Below are 23,293 nucleotides of genomic sequence, written 5' to 3'. Positions count from 1 at the left end.
AGGCCGTCTGGCCCATCAAGTCTGCTCCGCCATTCAATCATGGCTGAACCTTTTTCCCTGTCTGCTCCTCAGCCCCAGTTCCCGGCCTTCCCCCGTAACCTTTGATGCCATGTCCAATCAAGAACCTATCAATCTCTGCCTTAAGTACACCCAACAACTTGGCCTCCACAGCAGCATGTGGCAATAAATTCCACAAATTCACCACTCTTTGGCTAAAGACATTTCTCCTCATCTCTGTTTGAAAGGTGCCCCTCTATCCTGAGGCTGTGCCCTCTTGTCCTAGACCCTCCCACCATGAGAAACATCCTTTCCACATCTACTCTGTCTAGGCCTTTCAACATTCGAAAGGTTTCAGTGAGATCCCCCCTCATCCGGCGAATACAGACCCAAAGCCATCAAACGTTCCTCGTATGATAACCCTTGGGCAATTAGTTTGCAGACGTTTATTCACCGGTCGAGGTGACATCCTCAGTGCATAGTTGTTGGTGTTTCTCCTCTCTGGGTGTGCTCACATTTATATAGCCCCTCCCCCCATTTGCTTGGTCTTGATTGCCTACTCCTTCAATTGCCTTTGAATCCTTGCGTTTCTTTGGTTCTTAGGTGTTCATAGATGGCATATTTCATATATTTTCTACTTCAATATGTTTGTTTATGGAGTTATCAGAAGAGAACCACACTTGTAAAAATTCTTGTCCCTACTTCGTGCTTGCCTGTAGCATAACCTCCGCAGTGTCCCGCTGAGCATGTCGCCTCGGCTGGTGATGAAACACTTGTAAACTGGTTGCCAAGCTCAGTGAACACCAGAACCGCAAACGCCTCAACCCGAGCCACCAACATTCACCACCATCCTAAATACTAAATTGTGACAGAAGTGTAGTGACACTTACGGGCTGCCACCAGCACATCCTCGCTTGTTGGTGCAAACAAAACATCTTGCTGTATGTTTTGACTTACATGTGACAATTGAAACGAATCCTTAATCTTTTAATTTTTCCGAGGTAAAGCATTGAGCCATCAACTGGAGGAACTCAATGGCTCGAGCTGTATCTGTGGAAGGAAATGGAATCGTCGACGTTCCGAGTTGAAACCCTTCTCAGTTCTGATGGAGGGTTTCGACCTGAAATGCTGACAATTCCTTCTCCAACACCCGCCCCACAGATGCTGCTTGACCCAGTGAATTAATCCAGAGATAATCTGTTGTTCTGGGTTCTAGCATCAGCAATCTTTGAATTCTTTGTTTTACCATAAAGGCCTTTCCCCTCCCATTTATGGTCCCCTGACCTACTGGCACATACATGTAACACCAAGCTTTCATAATATTAATAAATTCCAAAATCCAACTTGTGTATCTTTGTTCATTCCTAGCAAAGACAGAACTAGTTCAAGTTCATTATTACCTGCCTGTGGTGGTTGTCCATTGTACCTGAGGATAGGAAATCTGTGCAGGAGAGTTTTTAAAGTGGAAAAGTTGCTGTGCTGGGGTGGTTCCACTCTCTTGACCTTGGAGGTCACAAACTGGGGTCTACCTTGGTTGCAGTAGATGACCATGATGTCTCCACAGACCCTTCGCTCTCCACAGAGCATTGTAGTACTGCCTTCCTGTTGGATCTCACTGTAGATCTTACAAGGCATTGGTCAGACTGTACCAATGCCTTATAAGATCTACAGAGTATCATGAGCAGTTTTGGACTCTTTATCTAAGAAGAGTTGTGCTGGCATTGCTAAAGGTCCTGAGGAGGTTCATGAGAATGATTCTAGCAATTGAAGGGTTAATGTATGAGGAGCATGTGATGACTCGAGGCCTGTACTCACTGGAATTTAGGAGAATGGTGGGGGGGGGGAGATCTCATTGAAACTTATAGAATATTGAAAGGCCTTCTTAGAGTGAATGCGGAGAGGATGTTTCCTATAGTGGGGGGGGAGTCTAGGACCAGAGGGCACAGCCTCAGAATACAACGATGATCATTTAGAACAGAGATGAGGAGGAATTTCTTTAGCCAGATGGCGGTGAATCTGTGGAATTCATTGCCACAGAGGGCTGTGGAGGCCAAGTCATTGGGTATATTTAAAGCAGAGGTTGATAGGTTGATGATTAGTCAGGGTGTCAAAGGTTACAGGGAGAAGGCAGGACAATGGGGTTGAGGGGGATAATAAATCAGCCATGATGGAATGGTGGAACAGACTTGATGGGCCGGCTGGCCTAATTCTGCTCCTGTGTCTCGTGTCTATTTCTATATATAAATATAATTCAAAATGTATGTAGTGCACAGCACAGGTAAACAGTAAATAGCTTGCTGTTGGGGGCAGGGTATTTATTAGTCTCAAAGCTTGCGTTAAGAAGCTGTTACCCAGCCTGGCAGTCCTAGTCCTGATGCTCCTGTACCTCATTCCTGATGGTAGTGGATCAGAGGGATTGTTGGATGGGTGGTAGGGATCCTCAACAATCCTTCATCTGCAACACTACTGGTAAATGTCACAAACAGGTGAAAGGGAGACCTTGGTGATTCTCTTGGCAGTTTCTCCTGTCCTCTGTAGGGTCTTGTGGTCCGATGCCTTGAAGCTTCCGTACCACACAATGATGCAGCCAGACCACACACTCTCGATGGTGCTCCTGTGGCAAGTTGTTAGAATAGGGACTAGTTTCCTCTCTCTATCTCGCTCCACAAATTTTAACAGTTATTATCAGCGCTTTTGACATCACTTATTACCATAATCTGGAGATGTGGTTGCTCTTTTGAGTGATTTTTGTATATTTTCTGACATAGTCAATCATAATCAGGTTTAATATCACTGGCATATGTCCTGACATTTGTTGTTTTGTGGCAGCAGTACAATGCAATACTTAATAAAAAGTATAAATTACAACAAATATTATATATTTATATAATATATATGAAAAATTAATTTAAATAAGAAGTGCAAAAAGAGAGAAAGTGGTGAGGTAGTGTTCATGGGTTCAATGTCCATTCAGAAATTGGATGCCAAAGAGATAAGCTGTTCCTGAAATGTTGAGTGTGTGTCGTCAGGCTCCTGTACCTCCTCCCTGACAGTAGCAATGAGAACAGCAGAGTCTTGGGTGATGGGGGTCCTTAATGCTGGATGACACCTTTTTCAGGCATCACCTGTTGAAGATCGTCTCGATGCTGGGGAGGCCAGTACCCGTGATGGAGCTGGCTGAGTTTACAACTTTCCGCAACTTTTTCTGATCCTGTGCAGCACAACGTGAACGTGTGGGCATTTGTAAAATTGGAACCTGTCCGTTAACACTGAACAGACCGTATACAACAAGACTGGAGTTCCCTTCTCTGACCCGTCAGAGGACTTCCAAATTATGAACAAAAGAGATTCTACAGATGTTGGAAACCTCGAGCAACTCAGACAAAACGCTGCAGGAACTCAGCAGGTCAGGCAGCATCTGTGGAGAGGAATAAACAGTCGATGACCCTTCCTCAGGACTGGAAAGGAAGGGAGAAGAAGCCAGATTCCGAAGATGGGGAGGGGAGGGGAAGGAATACAACCTGGCTGGTGATAGGTGAGACCAGATGAGGGGGAAACTAGTCATAGTCATAGTCATACTTTATTGATCCTGGGGGAAATTGGTTTTTGTTACAGTTGCACCATAAATAATTAAATAATAATAAAACCATAAATAGTTAGATAGTAATATGTAAATTATGCCAGGAAATAAGTCCAGGACCAGCCAATTGGCTCAGGGTGTCTGACCCTCCCAGGGAGGAGTTGTAAAGTTTGATGGCCACAGGCAGGAATGACTTCCTATGACACTCTGTGCTGCATCTCGGTGGAATGAGTCTCTGGCTGAATGTACTCCTGTGCCCACCCAGTACATTATGTAGTGGATGGGAGACATTGACCAAGATGGCATGCAACTTAGACAGCATCCTCTTTTCAGACACCACCGTCAGAGAGTCCAGTTCCATCCCCACAACATCACTGGCCTTACGAATGAGTTTGTTGATTCTGTTGGTGTCTGCTACCCGCAGCCTGCTGCCCCAGAACACAACAGCAAACATGATCGCACTGGCCACCACAGACTCGTAGAACATCCTCAGCATCGTCCGGCAGATGTTAAAGGACCTCAGTCTCCTCAGGAAATAGAGACTGCTCTGACCCTTCTTGTATGGTGGGGGAGTGGGATTGAATTAAGCTGGGAGGTGATTGGTGGAAGAGGTAAAGGGCTGAAGAAGGAGGAATCTGATAGGAGACGAGTGTGACCCATGGCAGAAAGGGAAGGAGGAGGGGCTGCAGAGGGAGGTGATAGGCAGGTGAGGAGAAGGGAGGGGAATCCCCCTCTTTCCCTCCCCACCCCACCAAGAAAGTGTGGCGGGTGGGATGGGGAAGAAATACAAGCTGACAGTTGATAAGGTGAGAACAGGTGAAGGGAAAGGTAGGTGGGTGGGTGGGGGAGGGAAAGATGGAGCTTTTGACAGACTGCATGTGGACTGTGGGAGTTATGTAAACATAACACCTTCCTTAATAAATAAACTCGGGGGCAATTTTATTCGTGGAGTGATGATCTCACTAATATTGGTAGTGGAAGTCAAAGAACACCGCAGCATTGAAACAGGCCCCACAGTTCATGTAGTCTGTGCTGAACCAGTTATCTGCCTAGTCCTATTGACTCTCACTTGGGCCGTATCCCTCCATAACCCTCTCATCCATGTATCTATCCAAATATCTCTTAATTGTTGAAATCGAGCCGCGTCCCCCACTTCTGCTGGCTGCTCTTTCTACACTTGCACCACCCTCCGAGTAAAGAAATTTCCCCTATGTTGCCTTTCTCATTTAACCTGTGACCTCTGTTTCCAGTCTCACTTAATTTCAGTGGGAAAAGCCTGTTTTTTCCCCTATCTATACCCCTCATAATTTTGTATACCACTATGAAATTTCCCCTCATGCTCCAGGGAATAAAGTCCGAACCGATCCAACCTTTGTCTATAACTCCGGTCCTCAAGTCCTTGGCAACATCTTTGTAAATTTCCCCTGCGCTCTTTCAATCTTATTGATACCAAGGGAGGGAGAGCTCTCTCCAAGCTGGCTAAACAGGGATGGGAGGAGAGAACAGAGTGAGATTGTGTTGAATATAAACAGCGGTGTGAGCCAAGGCAGCTGAATCGTCTCTTTCAGTACTGCACAGAACACGCAGTCAAATGGGACCCCTGACTAGAGGCAATGGTTGCGACTCTTCCTGCTTCGGTCAGGAGGTTGAGAGTTCAAATCCTGCTCTGAAGGCATGAGCACGGTATCTAATCTGATGTGAGAAGGAGCTCAAGTTCATTGTCGCCTGACTGTACATGTATACAACCAAATGAAATCATGTTCCTCTGGGCCGTGGTGCACCCACAAAACAGATATCATGCACAGCACATAAACCAAAATATTAGACTATAAATAAGTTAATAAAATATAGTAAAATTCAAACTGCATGTAGTTGCCAGTAAACAGCTTGCTGTCCTTATGATGAAAGCTTGGAGGTGGCAGGGTATTCACTAGCCTGGGGGAAGAAGCTGTTACCCAGTCTGACAGGCCTAGTCCTGATGCTGCTGTACCTCCTTCCTGATGTAGTGGGTCAGTGAGGTTGTAGGGATCCTCTACAGTGCTTTGGGCCTTTCAGCTGTAATGCTCCTGGTAAATACCACAAATAGGAGGGAGGGAGACCTTGGTGATCCTCGGCGGTTTTTACTATCCTCCGCAGGGCCTTGTGGTCCAAAATCATGCAGCTTCCCTACTGCGTGATGATGCAGACAGACAGGACAGTCTCGATGGGGTTCCTCTAGAAAGTTGTTAGAATGGGCGGGGAGACTTTCACACCTCGATCTCCTCAAAAAAATGTAGATGCTGCTGCGCTGTCTTGAATAGTGAGTAAGCGTTGTGGATCCAGGTTAGATTGTCTGTAATGTGCACACCAAGGAATGTTGTTCTCTTCACTCTCTCAGCAGAACCATTGATGTGCATTGAGGATAAAGCAAAGACTGCAGGTCTCTTTTCAGAATCTGAAATAGATATTCTGCAGATGCTGGAAATCTAGAGCAATATGCATGAAATGTTGGAGGAATTCAGCAGGTTGGGCAGCGTCTATGGAAATTAATAAACAATCAACGTTTTTGGCTGGGACCTTCTTCAGGGCTGCAGAGAAAGGGGACAGAAACCCTTTGGCCCATGATGTTGTGCTGAACTAATTAAGCCAGTAGTTAAACTTCTAACTAAACTAATCCCTTCTGCCTACATGATGTCCATATCCCGCCATTCCAAGCCCATTCATGTGACTGTTGAAGAGCCTCTGAGATGCTTCTTATTGTATTTGCCTCCACTAATGCCCTTGCCAGTACATTCCAGACACCCACTACTCAACTTATCTCACACATCTCCTTTAAACCTGCCCCCTCTCCTCACATTCAATGCATGCCCTCCAGTATTTGCCATTTTGACCCCGAGGAAGAGATAGTGGCTGTCTCCTCTATCTATGTGTCTGATAATCTTGGAAACTTTGATCAGATCTTTCCTCACTCTATTCTTCCTGCTGTTTTCTGATTTTACCTTTAAGTTGACACATCAGGGGGTCTTTAATTCACTATTAAAGTGCTACCTTTAAGAAGCAGAAGGGATATTAATTTTAGTCTTTTTAATGGTTTATTTAGAGATACTGTGTGGAACAGGCCCTCTGGCCCAATAAACTACACCATCCAGCAACCCTTTATTTCACCCTAGCCTAATCACAGGACTGTTTACAATGACCTATTCACCTGCATGTCTTCAGACTGTGGAAGGAAACCAGAACACCCGGAGGAAGCCCATGTGTTCACAGGAAGAATGTACAAACTTCTTATACACAGCGTTGGAAGTGAACTCTGAACTCTGACGTCTCGAGCTGTAGTAATGCCATGCTAACCGTTGCCGGTACGGAAGGTGATTCCTCTGTTAAGTTCGTTTGGGTTCTCGGATTTGCTCTTACAGACTGGTTTTTTTATTAGAGATACATCACAGTAACAGGCTCTCCTGGCCCAATGAGTCCGTTCTCTTTAATTACACTCATGTGATCAATTAACTACGAACCTATAAAATGTGGGAGGAAACTGGAGCACCCGGAGGAAATCCTCGCGGTCCCGGGGAGAACGTACAGACAGCAGTGGGAATTGAACCTGGGTTGAGGGAGCTGTTGCAGTGTAACTCTAACTACTAGGCTACCGTGCTGCCCACAGATCGCTGCCTAACAACTTCAGACTCTCTCGCACGGAATGTATGTGGGGATAAAAATTGTAAATAAATAAACAATGTTTTCTAGCTTGCGTTTCTCAACACATGCACAGATGATCCACCTGCACAGTATGGATGTGGAGAGGACATTTCCAATAGTGGGGAAGTCTAGGACCAGAGAGCACAGCCTCAGAATAGAGGGGCGTCCATTTAGAATGGAGATGAGGAGGAGTTTCTTTAGCCGGAGGGTGGTGAATCTGTGGAATCCGTTGCCAAGTGTAGCTGTGGGGCCAAGTCATTGGGTGTATTTAAAGCAGAGGTTGATAGGTTCTTGGTTAGTCAGGGTGTTGAAGGTTACAGAGAGAAGGCAAGACAATGGAGTTGAGAGGGATAATAAATTAGCCATGATAGAAAGAGAGAGCAGACTCAATAGGCTGAATGGCCTAATTCTGATCTTATGTCTAACGGACATTTCATAGAACCATAGAACCACAGAAACTACAGCACAGAAACAGGCCCTTTGGTCCTTCTTGGCTGTGCCGAACCATTTTCTGCCTAGTCCCACTGACCCGCACACGGACCATATCCCTCCATACACCTCCCATCCATGTATCTGTCCAATTTATTCTTAAATGTTAAAAAAGAACCCGCATTTACCACCTCGTCTGGCAGCTCATTCCATACTCCCACCACTCTCTGTGTGAAGAAGCCCCCACTAATGTTCCCTTTAAACTTTTCCCCCCTCACCCTTAACCCATGTCCTCTGGTTATTTTCTCCCCTTGCCTCAGTGGAAAAAGCCTGCTTGCATTCACTCTATCTATACCCATCATAATTTTATATACCTCTATCAAATCTCCCCTCATTCTTCTACGCTCCAGGGAATAAAGTCCTAACCTATTCAACCTTTCTCTGTAACTGAGTTTCTCAAGTCCCGGCAACATCCTTGTAAACCTTCTCTGCACTCTTTCAACCTTATTCATATCCTTCCTGTAAATTGGTGACCAAAACTGAACACAATACTCCAGATTCGGCCTCACCAATGCCTTATACAACCTCACCATAACATTCCAGCTCTTATACTCAATACTTTGATTAATAAAGGCCAATGTACCAAAAGCTCTCTTTACGACCCTATCTACCTGTGACGACATTTTGTATCTGTATTCCCAGATCCCTCTGTTCCACTGCACTCCTCAGTGCCTTACCATTAACCCTGTATGTTCTACGTTGGTTTGTCCTTCCAACGTGCAATACCTCACACTTGTCAGTATTAAACTCCATCTGCCATTTTTCAGCCCATTTTTCCAGCTGGTCCAAGTCCCTCTGCAGGCTCTGAAAACCTTCCTCACTGTCTACTACACCTCCAATCTTTGTATCATCAGCAAACTTGCTGATCCAATTTACCACATTATCATCCAGATCATTGATATAGATGACAAATAACAATGGACCCAGCACTGATCCCTGTGGCACACCACTAGTCACAGGCCTCCACTCAGAGAAGCAATTCTCTACCACCACTCTCTGGCTTCTTCCATCGAGCCAATGTCTAATCCAATTTACTACCTCTCCATGTATACATAGCGACTGAATTTTCCTAACTAACCTCCCATGCGAGACCTTGTCAAAGGCCTTACTGAAGTCCATGTAGACAATATCCACTGCCTTCCCTTCATCCACTTTTCTGGTAACCTCCTCGAAAAACTCCAACAGATTGGTCAAACATGACCTACCACGCACAAAGCCATGTTGACTCTCCCTAATAAGCCCCTGTCTATCCAAATGCTTGTGGATTCTGTCTCTTAGTACTCCCTCCAATAATTTACCTACTACCGACGTTAAACTCACCGGCCTATAATTTCCCGGATTACTTTTCGATCCTTTTTTAAACAACGGAACAACATGAGCCACTCTCCAATCCTCTGGCACTTCACCCGTAGACAGCGACATTTTAAATATTTCTGCCAGGGCCCCCGCAATTTCAGCACTAGTCTCCTTCAAGGTCCGAGGGAACACCCTGTCAGGTCCCGGGGATTTATCCACTTTAATTTTCCTCAAGGCAGCAAGCACCTCTTCCTTTTCAATCTGTACAGTTTCCATGGTCTCACTACTTGATTCCCTCAGTTCCATAGATTTCATGCCAGCTTCCTTAGTAAATACAGACGCAAAAAACCTAGTTAAGATCTCCCCCATTTCCTTTGGTTCTGCACAAAGCCGACCACTCTGATCTTCAAGAGGACCAATTTTATCCCTTACAATCCTTTTGCTCTTAATATACTTGTAAAAGCTCTTTGGATTATCCTTCACTTTGACTGCCAAGGAAACCTCATGTCTTCTTTTAGCCCTCCTGATTTCTTTCTTAAGTATTTTCTTGCACTTCTTATACTCCTCAAGCACCTGATTTACCCCCTGTTTCCTATACATTTCATACAACTCCCTCTTCTTTATCAGAGTTGCAATATCCCTTGAGAACCAAGGTTCCTTATTCCTATTCAATTTGCCTTTAATCCTGACAGGAACATACAAACTCTGCACTCTCAAAATTTCCCCTTTGAAGGCTTCCCACCTACCAATCACACCTTTGCCAGAGAACAACCTGTCCCAATCCACGCTTTTTAGATCCTTTCTCATTTCTTCAAATTTGGCCTTCTTCCAGTTCAGAACCTCAACCCTAGGACCAGATCTATCCTTGTCCATGATCAAATTGAAACTAATGGTGTTATGATCACTGGAACCAAAGTGCTCCCCTACACAGACTTCTGTCACTTGCCCTAATTCGTTACCTAACAGGAGATCCAATATTGCATCCCCTCTAGTTGGTCCCTCTGTATATTGATTTAGAAGACTTTCCTGAACACATTTTACAAACTCTAAACCATCTGGACCTTTAACAGTATGGGAGTCCCAATCAATGTATGGACAATTAAAATCCCCTACCACCACAACTTTATGTTTCCTGCAGTTGCCTGCTATCTCTCTGCAGATTTGCTCTCCCAAGTCTCGTTGACTATTGGGTGGTCTGTAATACAATCCCACTAATGTGGCCATACCTTTCCTACCTTCCATACCTTTCAGGGAACCATCTACAGTACTGTGCAAAGTCTCAAGGCTGATTTATAGTTCTATGTACTAGCTTATGCCGTTGTGAGCATTTATACTTGTGCTTTGGTGTGTCTGCGTCACTCTGCAATTCACTGCCAAAACGCTAGTTGGCGGTGGGGTTTCTATGCCACTGTGTTGAGTTTCTTTGTGTTGAAACTCAACGCGAAGAAACTCAAACTTTAAACAATGGCGACTGAAACTAAAGGAGAGTGAATTTTCTGTGCTTGTCCGGCCACTGAGAGACATGGACAAGGAAATGCATTTCAAATATTTTCGGATGTCGGCAGGTAGATTTGACGATTTGGTTCATTGTCTCCAACCATTTATTTTGCAGCAGTGTATGCACAGTGCACTCAGAGACTGGCAATCACCATTCGAGTTTTAGCTTCAGGTGGAAGTCAACAGGCTGTTGCAGCTAGCTACAAACTGGCGTCAAGCACAGGGTCCTCCATAATTTCAGAGGTCTGTAAAGCTTTATGGAAAGCATCGCAGCCAGAGTTCCTTCCCTGCCCTTCAGTCGCCCAATGGCAAGCTATTGCAGCTTGGACAAGGGAGATGCAGTGGATGTTGTATATTTGGATCTTCAGAAGGCCTTTGACAAGGTGCCACACATGAGGCTACTTAACAAGATAAGAGCCCATGGAATTACGGGAAAGTTACATATGTGGATAGAGCGTTGGCTGATTGGCAGGAAACAGAGAGTGGGAATAAAGGGATCCTATCCTGGTTGGCTGCTGGTTACTAGTGGTGTTCCACAGGGGTCCGTGTTGGGGTCACTTCTTTTTACATTGTACATCAATGATTTGGATTATGGAATAGATGGCTTTGTGGCTAAGTTTGCTGACGATACGAAGATAGGTGGAGGGGCCGGTAGTGCTGAGGAAACGGAGAGTCTGCAGAGAGACTTGGATATATTGGAAGAATGGGCAGAGAAGTGGCAAATGAAATACAATGTTGGAAAGTGTATGGTTATGCAATTTGGCAGAAGAAATAAACAGGCAGACTATTATTTAAATGGGGAAAGAATTCAAAGTTCTGAGATGCAACGGGACTTGGGAGTCCTTGTACAGGATACCCTTAAGGTTAACCTCCAGGTTGAGTCGGTGGTGAAGAAGGCGAATGCAATGTTGGCATTCATTTCTAGAGGAATAGAGTATAGGAGCAGGGATGTGATGTTGAGGCTCTATAAGGCGCTGGTGAGACCTCACTTGGAGTACTGTGGGCAGTTTTGGTCTCCTTATTTAAGAAAGGATGTGCTGACGTTGGAGAGGGTACAGAGAAGATTCACTAGAATGATTCCGGGAATGAGAGGGATAGCATATGAGGAATGTTTGTCCGCTCTTGGACTGTATTCCTTGGAGTTTAGAAGAATGAGGGGAGACCTCATAGAAACATTTTGAATGTTAAAAGGCATGGACAGAGTGGATGTGGCAAAGTTGTTTCCCATGATGGGGGAGTCTAGTACGAGAGGGCATGACTTCAGGATTGAAGGGCGCCCATTCAGAACAGAAATGCGAAGAAATTTTTTTAGTCAGAGCGTGAATCTATGGAATTTGTTGCCACGGGCAGCAGTGGAGGCCAAGTCATTAGGTATATTTAAGGCAGAGATTGATAGGTATCTGAGTAGCCAGGGCATCAAAGGTTATGGTGAGAAGGCGGGGGAGTGGGACTAAATGGGAGAATGGGTCAGCTCATGATAAAATGGCAGAGCAGACTCGATGGGCCAAATGGCCGACTTCTGCTCCTTTGTCTTATGGTCTTATGGTCTTATGGTAGGAGGAAATGTGATACTACCAAGCGGACCAATCACAGTTGTTGCAGTCTGTGTCGCTGCGACGCGTAGTTACATTTTTGGGGAGGTGCGCGTCAGGCTATGTCGTAGGGTACACGGCCACGCCGTACCTACAGCGTCGATTTGACACACAAGTATAAATTGGCCTTCAGGCACATATATCTAGGGAGCCTAAGACGTTTGCACAGTACTGTAGTAATTTTATGTATTGTACTGTACTGCTGCCACAAAAAAACAGATTTCATGACATAGGTAAGTGATGATAAACCTGATTCTGATATGGGTCTCTATTGTGGACTGAGAGTGGGAAGGGGGCAGGGAGAGGGGAAGCATGGTTGGGAAAAGGGGAAGGGAGAGGGGGAGGGAACAGGAAGCACCGGCGAGACATTCTGTAATGATCAATAAACCAATTGTTTGGAATCAAATTACCTTGCCTGGTGTCTCAGGGCTGGGTGTGTCTGCACCCGCAATACCACCCCCTGCTCCCTGTGCCCTTTCTCTGCCACCTGTCCCACACCCCTCCCATGGCGCTCCACCTCGCCATTCCCAACACCCTTTGCTCCCGCCAGGTTTACAAACTTGCTCTCTGGTCCACGTTGACAAATAAAGAACTGTGCAAAAGTCTTAGACAACCTATGTATAGTATGTATACGTGCCTAAGACTTTCACACAGTAATGTACTTGTATCCTTGCTCCCTCTATTCCACGAAAGTTAGGGGTGCTGAGGGAAGAGATTTTACTAAATATCAAAACAAGGCACAAAGGAATAACTGATGTTTCTATTTCTTGTTATTCAGTTTACATTTAAAAAAACCTCATCTTAGTTGCAGTTTGTCTAACTGGTTAGGATTTTATTCCCTGGAGTGTAGGACAATGAGGGGAGAATTGATAGAGGTAAAGAAATTTATGAGGGGTATAGACAGGGTAAATGCAAGCAGGCTTTTTCCACTGAGGTTGGGTGAGACTACAACTAGAGGTCGTGGGTTAAGGGGAACTGGACTCACACCACCAGGTTCAGGAAGAGTTATTACTCCTCAGCCATCAGGCTCCTGAACCAGAGGGGATAACTTCACTCAACTTCACTGAATCTGTTACGGTTGTTATTCTGTAGATTTATTGAGTATGCGCATAGGAAAATGAATCTCAGGGTTGTGTATGGTGATGTATACGTATCTTGATAATAAATTTACTTTGAATTTTGAGGGGGCATTTCTCCACTCAGAGGGTGGTGAGAGTGTAGAATGAGCTGCTGGTGGAAGTGGTGGGTGTGGGGTTTGATTTCAACGTTCAAGAGCAGTTTGGATAGGTACATGGATGAGAGGGGTGTGGAGGGCTATGGTCCGGGTGCAGGTCGATGGGACTAGGCAGATTGATGGTTTGACATGGACTAGATGGGCCAAACAGCCTGTTCCTATGCTTTACAGTTCTATAACTCTATGACTCCAGGTTTGAGAGTGGGAGTACTAATAAACTACTGTGGAAATTAAAGCCGAGGATAATCGGCGGGTAGATTGATGAGCCTGCGGGTGCGGTGGCTCTGTTGTGGATTTATCTTAGTAATTTTGTCTTCATTTGCATGGCAGAGCCTTCGTCAACATTGTTCACATCAGTAGTCCTCTGTGTTCCCACATACAAAAGTTCAAAGTAAAATTATTACCAAAGGGCATATATGTCACCATATACAACCCTGAGATTCATTTTCTTGTGGGCATTCACTGTAAATACAAAGAAACACAATAGAATCAATGAAAAACCGTACATAAAGACAAACAAACAAGGTGCAAAATCAGCAAACTGTGCAAGTACAAAAAGAATATAATAACATAAATAAATAAGCAATAAATATCGTGAACAGGAGTTGTAGAGTCCTTAAAAAGTGAGTCCATAGGTTGCAGAATCAGTTCAGTGTTGAGGTGAATGAAGTTATCCCCTCTGGTTCAAGAGCCTGATGGTTGTCGGATAATCACCGTTCCTGAACCTGGTGGTATGGGAGTTGAGGATTCCGTACCTCCTTCCTGATGGTCACAGTGAGAAGAGAGCATGGCCTGGATGGTTCACGGTCCTTGATGATCAAAAACTCATCTTTTTTTTTCCTGCAGTTCTGCCGAAGGGTTTCGGCTCGAAACGTCAACGGTACTTTTTCCGTAGATGCTGCCTGGCCTGCTGAGTTCCTCCAGCATTTTGTGTGTGTTGCTTGGATTTCCAGCATCTGCAGATTTTCTCTTGTGTGTCCTTGATGATAGTTGCTGCTTTCTTGTGGCAGCACTCCTTGTAGATGTGCCGCAGTCTCTTAAATGATTAATATACAATGTCTTGCCTTTCTATAGTGTCCTTCTCAACCTTGGGGTGTCCCAGGGCTCATTAAGGGCAAAGTTCTTTCTTTCTTTTTAAATCTTTTTATTGAATAAGTATACAAAAAGGTAAGCCATATAGGCACTAATACACTGTTAGAATATAATAAAATTACAGGAGATATTAATACAACAAAAAAATACAAACAATGTAATTTAAACATAACGTACCAAGGTAACATAATAGTATACTAATTTTTATATATATCAATAGAGAAAAGGAAAAAAAAAACCCAAAAAAAACCCACCGTGCAACTAACTAAAAGCAAAGCAAAGGGCAAAGTTGAGTTGATGGTCAGATGCACAGGTGCAATGAAAAACTTTCTTGCAGCAGCACCACAGGCAGAGAGCTTTAGAGAGCAGTTAGCACAGCGCTATTACATCTCGGGGTCCAGGAGTTCAGAATTCAATTTCAACGTCATTGGTAAGAAGCTTGCCTGTCCTCCCTGTGTGCACATGGATTTCCTCTGGGTGTTCCGGCATCCTCCCACACTCCAAAGACACACCGGTTAGTAGGTTTTATTTGTCATTGTAAATTGTCCAGTGATTGGGGGCTAGGGTTGAATGGATGGTTTGCTGGGAGGCACAGCTGAGGAGTGGGAGGGACCTGTTCCGAACTCTTTCTGCAAATAATAGGTAACGACAAAATTCCCATGAAAAACTCTCTGTGATTTTTATCAATGACTTGGATGAGGAAGTGCAAGGGTGGGTTAGTAAGGTGGCACAAAGGTGTTGTAGGTTAGTAAGCAGATGACACAAAAGCTAGTGGTGTTGTGGACAGTATAGAAGGTTGTCGTAGGTTACAACAGAACATTGAGAGGATGCAGAGCTGTGTTGGGATGTGGCAGATGGAGTTCAACCTGGAAAAGTGTGGTTGGGGTGTCGGGACCAGAGACAAGGGACAGGGTGCTTCTGCTTGCTGCTCCGTGATGTTCACTCGGCTCTGCGCTGAACTGCGGCCGTGAGCTGCTCGAGCTGCAGTGACGCTTGGTTTCACGCCTGTGGTTCCGTGATGTTCACTCGGCTCTGCGCTGAACCGAGGCCGTGAGCTGCTCGAGCTGCAGTGACGCTTGGTTTCACGCCTGTGGTTCCGTGACGTTTACTCGGCTCTGCGCTGAACCGAGGCCGTGAGCTGCTCGAGCTGCAGTGACGCTTGGTTTCACGCCTGTGGTTCCGTGACGTTTACTCGGCTCTGCGCTGAACCGAGGCCGTGAGCTGCTCGAGCTGCAGTGACGCTTGGTTTCACGCCTGTGGTTCCGTGACGTTTACTCGGCTCTGCGCTGAACCGAGGCCGTGAGCTGCTCGAGCTGCAGTGACGCTTGGTTTCACGCCTGTGGTTCCGTGACGTTTACTCGGCTCTGCGCTGAACCGAGGCCGTGAGCTGCTCGAGCTGCAGTGATGCCTGTCTTCGTGCCGTTCATAAAACTTCAAGTCTGCACAACTTGTTTTTTTTCTCTCTGCAAGTTGGACGTTTAACAGCCTTTTTTCATGAGTTCTTTTTGGTTTCTTTGTTTTGCAGCTGCCTGTAAGGAGACAAACCTCAAGGTTGTATAATGTATACATACTTTGTGATAAAAAATGACCTTGAACTTTAAAATGACTCACTTTGGAAGGTCGAATTTGAAGGCATAATACAGGGTTAATGGCAGGATTCTTAGCAGTGTGGAGGAACAGATGAATCTTGTAGTCCACGTCCATAGATCCCTAAAAGTTACTGCTGAAGTTGAGAGGGTGGTTAAGAAGGCATGTAGTGTGTTGGTCTTCATTAGTCGGGAAACTGAGTACAAGAGACGCGAGGTGATGTTGCAGCCCTGTACTGTGCTGTAATGTTCCATTGTATGTTGTTCTAAAAACATAAATTAGACAACATAACCATCCAAGAATAGCACAGTAGAACAAAAATAGTCCACTGTAGTGCAAAAGTGATCATGGTGTTATCGTGCAGAGGAGGTTCACCAGGCTGATTCCGGAGGGTGTTGGCCCACAAAGAGAGGTTGAATTGCCTGGGACTGGAATTCAGAATGATGAGAGGGAATCTTACAGAAGCAGATAATAATTATGAGAGGGAGAGTGAAGATAGAGGCAGGAAAGTTGCTTTCACTGATATGTGAGCTTGGAACTAGGGGACACAAGCCTCGAGATTCAGCAGATTAGATGTAGGATGGAGATGAGGAGAAATAGATTTTCCTTGTTAAATATATTTAATACACAGAGTTTTGCACAGTAGGGGAGCTTGTTTAATATCATTTACAGTACACAAGTGTAAAGGAGAATGAAATAATTGTAACTCCAGATCTAATTTAGCAAAAAAACACACAATAAGATAAAGAACACAATAATAAAAAAAATTGTATAAATACATAAGATAACTTATGTACATAGATCGATTGTGATAATCTATAAAGTGATGCTAGGCGTAAAAATGTCTGATGGGAAATGACAAAGTAGTGGTGGTTAGGGGTGTGGAGGGGTGGGTTACTGGGTGGAGGTGTTGATTACCCTTACTGCTTGGGGAAAATAACTGTTTTTGAGTCTGGTGGTCCAGGCATGGATGCTACGTAGCCTCCACCCTGGGGAAAAGGTAGGTAGATGGAGCTGAGTCTACGGCCAGATCAGCGCATTGATCTAATTGATTGATGGAGCAGGCCCGATAGGCCAGACAGCTTATTTCTGCTCCTGTTTCTTTTGTTTTACTAAGGTAGTGATAAGGGTTGTCTTGGCCGGTCCAAGAACTGAATAGTTGAAGGGAAGTCTCTGTTCTTGAAGCTGGTGGTGTGGGGTTTTAGGCTTCTGTACCTCCTGCCCGATGCCACTGTGAGTAGATGCCACATCTTCTCACTCAGATGGTGGCAATCTCTGATGATGGATATTGCCTTCCTGAGGCAGCGCCTCCTGTAGTTAGTTAAGGAGGGAAGTTGAGCAGCTGGAATTAGTGCAGCCCATTGTATAGTTACTAAAATACTATTGGTTAAGAGGTAAGACCAGTGGAGAGAATACTCCTGGCATAAGATTTTGGGGGAAGTTGGCGCGTCACTTGCTTCAGTAAGAGGTCTCATCACTGATTGGCCAGTTTTTTCATCAGGGTTGCTACGATTCTGATAAATATTTATTCTATTTTATTTCATTTAGAGATACAGGTGGAACAGCCCCTTCCAGCCTTATGAGCTGTACCGCCCAGAAACCCACCTATATTTAACCCTAGCCTAATTACAGGACAATTTACAAACTAACCTACTCACCAGTACGTCTTTAGACTGTGGGAGGAATCCAGAGCACCCGGAGGAAACCCATGCACTCACTGGGAGGGCATATTAACTCCTTGCAGGTGCACATGAATTGAACTCCAAACTCCACTGCACTAACCACAACAGTACTATGAAGTCCTATGGTATTTTATGAGGTATTTGGACAGAAACATGGATATTCAGGGAAAGGAGGGGATTTGGCCTGTGTCCAAGTAGGTGAGGTTAGTTAGATTGGACGGTATGGTAGTGTAGAGGTTAGTGTAATGCTATTACAGCTTCAGCAATCAGTGTTCAATTCCTGCCACTGTCTGTAAGGAGGTTGTATGTTCTCTCTAAGACCACGTGGTTTCCTCTGGGTGCTCTGGTTTCCTCCCACATTCCAAAGATGTACAAGTTAGGGTAAGTAAGTAGTGGACATGCTCTGTTGGCATTGGAGGCATGCTGACACTTGTGGGCTGCCCCCAGCACATCCTCAGACTGTGATGGTTGCTGACGCAAATGATACATTTCACTGTACGCTTCGAGGTACGTGTGACAAATCAAACTTCAATTTTTCGATAAATAGTAGGCATAACACTAAGCAGGATACTTGGGTGCACATGGCAAACGTTTATTATCACCACTTAAAAGGAATTTGTACAGGTACCCGACTGGAAAGGTTTGGAGCGACATAGGCTGGTTTGTTATTATTGTCTCTGACCCTAGATACGGTGAAAAGCCTTTCTGCATACTGTTTATGATCAAATCATTACACAGTGCACTGCAGTAGACAAGGTAAAACAATAACAGAATGCAAATAAAGTGTCAGATCTACCGAGATAATGCATTGCAGGCAAACAATAAAGTACAAGATCATAATGAGGTAGATTGTGAAGTCTGGAGACCAATGCTAAACTGATTCCACAACCGATGGACTCACTTTCAAGGTCTCTACTCTTTATTTCATTTATTCAGTGACATGGTGTGGGTAGGACCTTCCGGTCCTTCGAGCCACACCGCCTCACCAACCCCCGGCAAACCCAATTAACCCTCACCTAATCACGGGACAATTTACAATGACCAGTTAACCTACCGGTGCGACGTTGGACTGTGGGAGGAAACCAGAGGACCCGGAGAAAACTCACACATTCCGTGGGGAGGATGTACAGAGACTTCTTACAGAACAGCACAAGAATTGACCTCCAAACTCTGGAATGCCCGAGATGTAATAACATCATCCTAACTGCTACACTACCGTGGTACCCAATACTGAGAACTCATGTTCTCAGTATTATTTATTTACCTATTTGCTATTATTATTATTATTATTTATTTTTTCTCAGCTCAAGGTGGTAAAACCTGAGGTACGGGCATAGCCAAGCACGCTTATTTCTCAATTGCTAGGAACTTTCGGACTATTCTCGTGGTGTTTAGTATTGTGGCTTTCTGAAGACTAACATAGATATTGCTCTGCAGGCTTAATTGTTTAATGCTATTGTGTAGTGTTTTTAGGATGTTACCAGTTGTAGGTATGACTATTCGGACAATGTATACGCTATTCATGTTCCAAAGTCTTTCATTTTCCTCTTTAATTCAACATATTTCTGATGTTTTTCATTTATTGATTTTTGTATATTATGAGTGATTGGAATGGCTGTATCTACTAAGTAAGTTTCTCTTGCTTGTTTATCCTGTATTATTATATCCGGACAGTTATTATGGATTGTTCTATCTGTAATAACTGATCAGTTATAATGTAATTTGTGGTATTCTGACTCTAAAACTGGATCCGGCTTGTATAGTAAGGTGTGATTTCATTTATGAGGTTGTACGATTTGTCTCCTTTTGTACATTGGTTGTCAGTCTTTGTTTATCTAAGTTTTTCATAAATTCTATTGTAGAATAGAAAAGAACAGAACTTTATTGTCATTGCTCAGGACAGTGAGATTGCAGAGTTACTCCAGTCTGTGCAAAACAGGTTTTACAATGCATGCAGTGCGGCTTAATTAAAAAAATTCCATATTTACACAGAACAAGTGACTTTGTTAGTCCATAACACACAAGGGCCATTGGCAAGCCGGGGTGTAGCATTATTCAGCTAAACAACAGCCCTGGGGAAGAAGCCGTTTTTCAGTCTTACTGCCTTGGCTAAGATGATTCTGTATCTCCTACCAGATGGCAGGAGATTGAACAGACAGTGTCCGGGATGGGATGGGTCTTTAATGATGTTACGAGCATCGAGAGTTGTAGATTGTCTCCAGGTCCGGTAGTTGAGTCCCAGTGATGTGCTGAGCCCTCCTAATCACTGGCTGGAGCACTTTGTGATCGGTCTTGCTGCAGACAGAGTACCACACTGTCGTTTGGCGTGTCAGCATGCTCTCTACCACACATCGAACTCCAAATGCCTGCAAGAAAATGACTCTCACGTTAGAGTATGGTGGCATATACGGACCTCGATAATAAATTTGTTTTGTCTTTGAAATGTACTAAAGAACTATTGAAAAATATTAGTTTTTTTTTATTGTCAAATGTTACAGTGAGGTCTCGTCACTAGGACAGTGAGCTGTTTACTGTTTTTCTGTGCTGCACCACAGCATGCATTTTGAATTATATTCTATTAACTTATTTGTGGTACTATTTAGATTTATGTGCGGTGTGTGATACACGTTTCGTGGGTGCACCGCGGTCCGGAGGAGCATTGTTGCATTTGGTTGTATATGCGCGCAGTCAGATGACGATAAAGTTGAACTTGAAATCTTGTCTTGCACAATGCTCATAGAGATCAGATCATTACACAGTGCAGTGAGGTAGCACAATACAAGGTAAACCAAACAACCAAATGCATATGGGAAATAGCTTCTTCCCCCAGGCCATAGACTACTGAACTCCCTGCCACCACCCAGGTCTCATCACGTGCGACGTGCCTGTAGCGTTATACTGTTTACTTTCTATTATATGTTAATTTATTTGTGGTAATATTATCTTATGTGTTTTGTGTGTGTGAATACTGGGCTGTGTATCTTGATCCGGATTGTTTCATTTGGTGATATACTTGCATACGGTCGAATGACAATAAAATTAACTTGTGCTTAATAAAGTGCAACAGCTACAGAGAAAGTGCAGTGCGGGTCATCAGAAAGAGTAATCGAGATCACTCCTTGTGCAAATGAGTTTCAATATTTCTTGACGACAGGGAGTGTAAATCTTGCTCGCTTGCCCAGAGTGTGTTGGCCCCTGCGCTACAGCAACAAGGAGTTTACAAGCATTTAGTGGTAGTTCAGGCGATTCCTGTTTGCTTCCGGCACTGGGAGCTGGAAAAGATTAGGTGAAGGGTCACGGGAGGTGGATCACATGACTGGGGCTCCAGCTGATCCTGGGAGGTGGACTGGAGAAGGGGCTGAGAGCGGTGTATCACAGACCTCACAATGTGTACCGGACCCTCTGTGTTACTCCCACGGGCAACTGTGGTAAAGCATTGTCTATGAATGTAAAAGTGAAACAGCATTGAATGGTTTATTCTTGTCAAATTTTTATGATGAATAATGTTTATTTTGATATCTTAAAAAAATCTGCTGGTTAATTGCCGTCGCACTAGGACCCATTTACTCAACCTCAGAAATGATTTTGCTCTCTTTTTGCACTAATTTAATTTAATTTTTTATAAATACATATTTCTTCTGTAATTTATAGTTTTAAATTATGTACTGCAATGTAAAACAATGCAAAAAAAAAACAATTTCGTGAGGTGCCAGTGATTTGAGACCTGATTCTGATTTTAAGTTTTGTACAAAATTCCAAACTGTTCCCTCGATGCAGTGGGTTGGTGGGGCGGGGGTGTGTTGTGGAGAAGGAGAGAGCCCTGTGTGGGAATGATCTTGCACTTATTAGTGATCTTCACTGCACTCTCTCTGCTGTTACACTTTATTTTGCATTCTGTTATTGTTTTATTTTGTTCTACCTCAATGCACTGGATAATGAGTTGATTTAAGACATAGGAGCCATTTGGCCCATCAAGTCTGCTCCACCATTTAATCATAGACATAGAAACGTAGATAACCTACAGCGCAATACAGGCCCTTTGGCCCATAAAGCTGTACCGAACATGTCCTTACATTAGAAATTACCTAGGGTTACCCATAGCCCTCTATTTTTCAAAGCGCTTGTACCTATCCAGGAGTCTAAAAGACCCTGCCATATCCGCCTCCACCACCGTCACCGGCAGCCCATTCCACACACTCGCAGCTCTTTGTGTAAAAAACTTACCCCCTGATGTCTCCTCTGTACCTACTTCCAAGCACCTTAAAACTGTGCCCCCTCGCGCTAGCCATTTCAGCCCTGGGGAAAAGTCCACACGATCAACGCCTCTCATCATCTCTCACCTCTCATCCTCCGTCACTCCAAGGAGAAAAGGCCAAGTTCACTCAACCTATTCTCATAAGGCATGCTCCCCAATCCAGGCAACATCCTTGTAAATCCTGCTGATCCTTCTCTTTCCCCTCCTCAGACCCACTCCCTGTCCTTCTCCTCATAACCTTTGATACCATGACCTATTAAGCTCTGCCTTAAATATACCCAAGGACCTGGCCTCCACAACTGCTTGTGGTGACAAATTCCACATATTCACCACTCTCTGGCTAAAGAAATTTCTCCACATCTCTGTTTTGAAAAGGCGCCCCTCTACCCTGAGTCTGTGCCCTCTTGTCCTAGACTGCCCCACCATGGGCAACATCCTTTCCACATCTACTCTGTCTATGCCTTTCGACATTTGAAAGGTTTCAATGAGATCCCCCCTCATCCTTCTGAATTCCAGTGAGTACAGACCCAGAGCCATCAAACTTTCCTCACGTGATAACCCTTTCATTCCTGGAATCATCCTTGGGAACCTCCTGTGAACCCTCTCGAATGTCAGCACATCTTTCAATAGATAAGGAGCCCAAAACTGTTCACAATACTCAAGGTGAGGCCTCACCAGTGCCTTATAAAGCCTCAGCATCCATCCCTGCTCTTGTATTCTAGACCTCTTGAAATGAATGCTAATGTTGCATTTGCCTTCCTCACCACCAACTCAACCTGCAAATTAACCTTCAGTGTGTTCTGTACTAGGACTCCCAAGCCCCTTTATATCTCAGAGTTTTGGATTTTCTCCCCACTTAGAACATAGTCCGCACATTTATTTCTATTACCAAAGTTCATGATCATGCATTTTCCAACATTGTATTTCATTTGCCACGCTCTTGCCCATTCTCCTGATCCATCCAAGTCCTTTTGCATCCTACCTGTTTTCTCAACACTACTTGCCCCTCCACCAATCTTCTTATCATCTGCAAACTTGGCAACAAAGCCATCTATTCAATCATCTAAATCATTGATATACAGCATAAAAAGAAGTGGTACCAACACCAACCCCTGTGAAACACCACTAGTCACTGGCAGCCAACCATATAAGGATCCTTTTATTCCCACTTGCTGCCTCCTACCAATCAGCCAATGCTCTAACCATGTTAATAACTTTCCTGTAATACCATGGGCTTTCAACGCGGTGAGCAGCCTCATGTGTGGCACCCTGTGTAAGGCCTTCTGAAAGTCCAAATATACAACATCCACTGCATCC

The 23,293-nt window shown here is 44.3% G+C and overlaps 1 protein-coding gene across 4 annotated transcripts in view; it reads left to right on the top strand.

The window, feature by feature from the left end:
• The window catches only part of gdpd5b (glycerophosphodiester phosphodiesterase domain containing 5b), a 369,021-nt gene that overhangs the window by 154,315 nt on the left and 191,413 nt on the right, over positions 1-23,293 (top strand). The window contains exon 1 of one of the 4 annotated variants that reach the window (XM_072262583.1): positions 21,131-21,149. The exons of the other annotated variants lie outside the window; for them this stretch is intronic. The gene's annotated coding sequence lies outside the window, so the exon portion shown is untranslated. Of the gene's footprint in view, positions 1-21,130; positions 21,150-23,293 lie in introns of those variants that run through there. 4 annotated transcript variants of the gene reach the window in all.

This window comes from Mobula birostris, chromosome 7 (genome assembly GCF_030028105.1).
Source record: "Mobula birostris isolate sMobBir1 chromosome 7, sMobBir1.hap1, whole genome shotgun sequence".
NCBI lineage: Eukaryota > Metazoa > Chordata > Chondrichthyes > Myliobatiformes > Myliobatidae > Mobula > Mobula birostris.
Note: the sequence above shows the minus strand (reverse complement) of the source record. Positions and strands in the feature narration are given on the sequence as shown.